Source organism: Triticum aestivum, chromosome 6A (genome assembly GCF_018294505.1).
Source record: "Triticum aestivum cultivar Chinese Spring chromosome 6A, IWGSC CS RefSeq v2.1, whole genome shotgun sequence".
In the NCBI taxonomy this organism is placed as follows: Eukaryota; Viridiplantae; Streptophyta; class Magnoliopsida; order Poales; family Poaceae; genus Triticum; species Triticum aestivum.
In genome coordinates, this window is record NC_057809.1 from 456,299,157 (window position 1) to 456,305,607 (window position 6,451).

Consider the following 6,451-nt stretch of genomic DNA (forward strand, 5'->3'; position numbering starts at 1 on the left):
AGGCACGTATTGTATCGTTGCCATCGAGGATAACAAGATGGTTTTTTTTATCATATTGCATGAAACTATCCCTCTACATCATGTCATCTTGCTTAAGGCATTACTCTGTTTTTAACTTAATACTCTAGATGCATGCTGGATAGCGGTCGATGAGTGGAGTAATAGTAGTAGATGCAGAATCGTTTCGGTCTACTTGTCTCGGACGTGATGCCTATATACATGATCATACCTAGATATTCTCATAACTATGCTCAATTCTGTCAATTGCTCAACAGTAATTTGTTCACCCACCGTAGAATACTTATGCTCTTGAGAGAAGCCACTAGTGAAACCTATGGCCCCCGGGTCTCTTTCTCATCATATTAATCTCCATCACTTTATTATTGCTTTGCCTTTACTTTGCCTTTTACTTTTTACTTTGCATCTCTATACCAAAAATACCAAAAATATTATTTATCATCTCTATCAGATCTCACTTTCGTAAGTGACCGTGAAGGGATTGACAACCCCTAAGCGCGTTGGTTGCGTTGAGCTATTGTTTTTGTGTAGGTACAAGGGACTTGAGCGTAGCCTCATACTGGATTGATACCTTGGTTCTCAAAAACTGAGGGAAATACTTACGCTACTTTACTGCATCATCCTCTCCTCTTCGGAGAAATCCAACGCGGTGCTCAAGAGGTAGCAAGAAGAATTACTAGCGTCGTTGCTGGGGAGTCTGTGCAAAAGTCAACATACCAAGTACCCATCACAATCCCTATCTCCTGCATTACATTATTTGCCATTTGCCTCTCGTTTTCCTCTCCCCCACTTCACCCTTACCGTTTTATTCGTCCTGTCTCTCTCTCTCTATCCTCCCTCTCTATTTGCCTCTTTTGCTCGTTTGTTTGCTCGTGTGTTGGATTGCTTGTTTGTCGCGATGGCTCTACCTAGATTTGATGGTCTTCACCTTAAAAGGTTAGAGGAGATCGAAAACAACGTCAGGAAGTTTATGGTTTTGCAATTTGAGCATAATAATTTCTTTAGAAATGAGCTTAAAGAACAAAAAAGTTTCATGAATTATATGAATAAAGAGCTCGATGATATGTCTAAAGAATTTGAAGGTATAAGATCCCAAATTGCTCGTCTTGAAAAATTAACTGCTGAAATTTTGGATATGCAAGCTACCTTAGTCAATAAGATGGCCGCTAAACCGGATTGCTATGAAAATAATGATGAAGATCTAAAAGTTATTGATGTGTCCCCTATTAAATTTTTGCTTTGCAATATGAATCTTGATAATGATGGGACTGAATATAATCCACCTTTACCTAGAAGGCGTTCTAAGAATTCTGAATCTTTTGATCTTGATGCTAAATTTGACAAAAGTGGGATTAAAGAAATTAAAATCCTAGATGTTGCTAAACCCACTATTATGGACTTCAAGGAATTTAACTACGAAAATTGCTCTTTGATTAATTGTGTTTCCTTGTTGCAATCCGTGCTAAATTCTCCTCATGCTTATAGTCAAAATAAAGTGTTTACTAAACATATCGTTGATGCCTTGATGCAATCTTATGAAGAAAAACTTGAATTGGAAGTTTCTATCCCTAGAAAACTTTATGATGAGTGGGAACCGACTATTAAAATTAAAATTAAAGATCATGAGTTTTATGCTTTTGTGATTTGGGTGCTAGTGTTTCCATGATTCCAAAGACTTTGTGTGATTTGTTAGGTTTCCGTGATTTTGATGATTGCTCTCTAAACTTGCATCTTGCGGATTCCACTATTAAGAAACCTATGGGAAGAATTAATAATGTTCTTATTGTTGTAAATAGGAATTATGTGCCCGTAGATTTTATCGTTCTTGATATAGATTGCAATCCTTCATGTCTTATTATTCTTGGTAGACCTTTCCTTCGAACGATTGGTGCAATTATTGATATGAAGGAAGGGAATGTTAGATTTCAATTTCCGTTAAAAAGGGGCATGGAACACTTCCCTAGAAAGAAAATAAAATTGCCATATGAATCTATTATGAGAGCCACTTTTGGATTGCCTACCAAAGATGGCAATACCTATATCTATTCTTGCTTGTTATGCCTAGTTAGGGGCGTTAAACGATAGCGCTTGTTGGGAGGCAACCCAATTTTATTTTTATTCCTTGCTTTTTGCTCCTGTTTAGTAATAAATAATTTATTTAGCCTCTGTTTTGGTTGTGTTTTTTATGTTTAATTAGTGTTTGTGCCAAGTAGAACCGTTGGGAAGACTTGGGGAAAGTCTTGTTGAACTTGCTGTAAAAAACAGAAACTTTAGCGCTCATGAGAACTGCTGTCATTTTTATTTGAAGAGTGCTATTTAGTTAATTATTTTTTCAGATGATTAATAGATAAATTCCTCACGTCCAGAAATTTATTTTAGAATTTTTGGGGTTCCATATCTTGCGCTAGCTACAGATTACTACAGACTGTTCTGTTTTTGACAGATTCTATTTTTCGTGTGTTGTTTGCTTATTTTGATGAATCTATGGCTAGTAAAATAGTTTATAATCCATAGAGAAGTTGGAATACAGTAGGTTTAACATCAATATAAATAAAGAATGAGTTCATTACAGTACCTTGAAGTGGTCTTTTGTTTTCTTTCGCTAACGGAGCTCGCGAGATTTTCTACTTTAAGTTTGTGTTGTGAAGTTTTCAAGTTTTGGGTAAAGATTTGATGGATCATGGAACAAGGAGCGGCAAGAGCCTAAGCTTGGGGATGCCCATGGCACCCCCAAGATAATCTAAGGACACCTAAAAGCCAAAGTTTGGGAATGCCCCGGAAGGCATCCCCTCTTTCATCTACTTCTATCGGTAACTTTACTTGGAGCTATATTTTTATTCACCACATGATATGTGTTTTACTTGGAGCGTCTTTTATGATTTGAGTCTTTGCTTGTTAATCTACCACAATCATCCTTGCTGTACACACCTTTTGAGAGAGCCATATATAATATGGAATTTGATAAAATACTCTATGTGCTTCACTTATATCTTCTGAGCTTTATAGTTTTACTCTATGTGCTTCACTTATATCTTTTGAGCTTTATAGCTTTGCTCTAGTGCTTCACTTATATCTTTTAGAGCATGATGGTGGATTTTTTTTATAGAAACTATTTGATCTCTCATGCTTCACTTATATTATTTTTAGAGTCTTTAATAGCATGGAATTTTGCTTAATAATAATATGCTTGGTATTCAAGATTTGTAGAACTTTCTTTTGAGTGCGTTGAATACTAAGAAAATATTGGTGCTTGATAACTGTTTTGAGATATAAAGATGGTGATATTAGAGTCATGCTAGTTGAGTAGTTGTGAAATTGAGAAATACTTGTGTTAAAGTTTGTGATTCCCGTAGCATGCACGTATGGTGAACCGTTATGTGATGAAGTTGGAGCATGATTTATTTATTGATTGTCTTCCTTATGAGTGGCGGTCGGGGACGAGCGATGGTCTTTTCCTACCAATCTATCCCCCTAGGAGCATGTGTGTAATACTTTGCTTTGATAACTTCTAGATTTTTGCAATAAGTACATGAGTTCTTTATGACTAATGTTGAGTCCATGGATTATACGCACTTTCCTTCCTTCCACCATTGCTAGCCTCTCTAATACCATGCACCTTTCGCTGGTATCATACACCCACCATATACCTTCCTCAAAACAGCCACCATACCTACCTATCATGGCATTTTCATAGCCATTCCGAAATATATTGCCATGCAACTTTCCACCGTTCTTATGACACGCTCCATCATTGTCATATTGCTAGCATGATCATGTAGTTGACATCGTATTTGTGGCAAAGCCACCGTTCATAATTCTTTCATACATGTCACTCTTGATTCATTGCATATCCCGGTACACCGCCGGAGGCATTCATATAGAGTCATACATTGTTATAAGAATTGAGTTGTAATTGTTGAGCTGTAAGAAAAATAAAAAGTGTGATGATCATCATTTTTAGAGCATTGTCCCAAGTGAGGAAAAGGATGATGGAGACTATGATTCCCCCACAAGTCGGGATGAGACTCCGGACGAAAAAAAGAGGCCACAAAAAAAAGAGAAGGCCCAAAAAAATAAGAGAAAAAAAGAGAAGGGACAATGTTACTATCCTTTTACCACACTTGTGCTTCAAAATAGCACCATGATCTTCATAGTAGAGATTCTCTCATGTTATCACTTTCATATACTAGTGGGAATTTTTCATTATAGAACTTGACTTGTATATTCCAATCATGGGCTTCCTCAAAATGCCCTAGGTCTTCGTGAGCAAGCGAGTTGGATGCACACCCACTTAGTTTCTTTTGTTGAGCTTTCATATACTTATAGCTCTAGTGCATCCGTTGCATGGCAATCCCTACTCACTCACATTGATGTCTATTGATGGGCATCTCCATAGCCGTTGATATGCCTAGTTGATGTGAGACTATCTTTACCTCTTTTTGTCTTCTCCACAACCACCATTCTATTCCACATATAGTGCTACATCCATGGCTCACGCTCATGTATTGCGTGAAGATCGAAAAAGTTTTGAAAATGTCAAAAGTATGAAACAATTGCTTGGCTTGTCATCGGGGTTGTGCATGATTTAAATACTTTGTGTGGTGAAGATAGAGCATAGCCAGACTATATGATTTTGTAGGGATAGCTTTCTTTGGCCATGTTATTTTGAGAAGACATAATTGCTTTGTTAGTATGCTTGAAATATTATTATTTTTATGTCAACATGAACTTTTGTCTTGAATCTTTTGGATCTGAATATTCATACCACAATTAAGAAGATTTACATTGAAATTATGCCAAGTAGCACTCCGCATCAAAAATTCTGTTTTTATCATTTACCTACTCGAGGACGAGCAGGAATTAAGCTTGGGGATGCTTGATACGTCTCCAACGTATCTATAATTTTTGATTGCTCCATGCTATATTATCTACTGTTTTGGGCTATATTGGGCTTTATTTTCCACTTTTATATTATTTTTGGGACTAACCTATTAACCGGAGGCCTTGCCCAGAATTGTTGTTTTTTGCTTGTTTTATGGTTTCGAAGAAGAGGAATATCAAACGGAGTCCAAACGGAATGAAACCTTCGGGAACGTGATTTTCTCACCGAATACAACTCAGGAGACTTGGACCCTACGTCAAGACAATTAACAGGAGGTCACGAGGTAGGGGGCACACCTGCCCCCCCCAGGCGCGCCCCCACCCTCGTGGGCCCCCTATTGCTCCACCGACGTACTTCTTCCTCCTATATATATCCACGTACCCCCAAACGATCAGATATGGAGCCAAAAACCTAATTCCACCGGCGCAACTTTCTGTATCCACGAGATCTCATCTTGGGGCCTGTTCCGGAGCTCCGCCGGAGGGGGCATCGATCATGGAGGGCTTCTACATCATCATCCAAGCCTCTCCGATGAAGTGTGAGTAGTTCACCTCAGACCTACGGGTCCATAGTTAGTAGCTAGATGGCTTCTTCTCTCTTTTTGGATCTCAATACAATGTTCTCCCCCTCTCTTGTGGAGATCTATTCGATGTAATCTTCTTTTTGTGGTGTGTTTGTTGAGAGCGATGAATTGTGGGTTTATGATCAAATCTATCTATGAATAATATTTGAATCTTCTCTGAATTCTTTTATGTATGATTGGTTATCTTTGCAAGTCTCTTCGAATTATCAGCTTGGTTTGGCCTACTAGATTGGTTGTTCTTGCCATGGGAGAAGTGCTTAGCTTTGGGTTCGATCTTGCGGTGTCCTTTCCCAGTGAGAGAAGGGGCAGTAAGGCACGTATTGTATCGTTGCCATCGAGGATAACAAGATGGTTTTTTTTATCATATTGCATGAAACTATCCCTCTACATCATGTCATCTTGCTTAAGGCATTACTCTATTTTTAACTTAATACTCTAGATGCATGCTGGATAGCGGTCGATGAGTGGAGTAATAGTAGTAGATGCAGAATTGTTTCGGTCTACTTGTCTTGGACGTGATGCCTATATACATGATCATACCTAGATATTCTCATAACTATGCTCAATTCTGTCAATTGCTCAACAGTAATTTGTTCACCCACCGTAGAATACTTATGCTTTTGAGAGAAGCCACTAGTGAAACCTATGGCCTCCGGGTCTCTTTCTCATCATATTAATCTCCATCACTTTATTATTGCTTTGCCTTTACTTTGCCTTTTACTTTTTACTTTGCGTCTCTATACCAAAAATACCAAAAATATTATTTATCATCTCTATCAGATCTCACTTTCGTAAGTGACCGTGAAGGGATTGACAACCCCTAAGCGCGTTGGTTGCGTTGAGCTATTGTTTTTGTGTAGGTACAAGGGACTTGAGCGTAGCCTTCTACTGGATTGATACATTGGTTCTCAAAAACTGAGGGAAATACTTACGCTACTTTACTGCATCATCCTCTCCTCTTCGGGGAA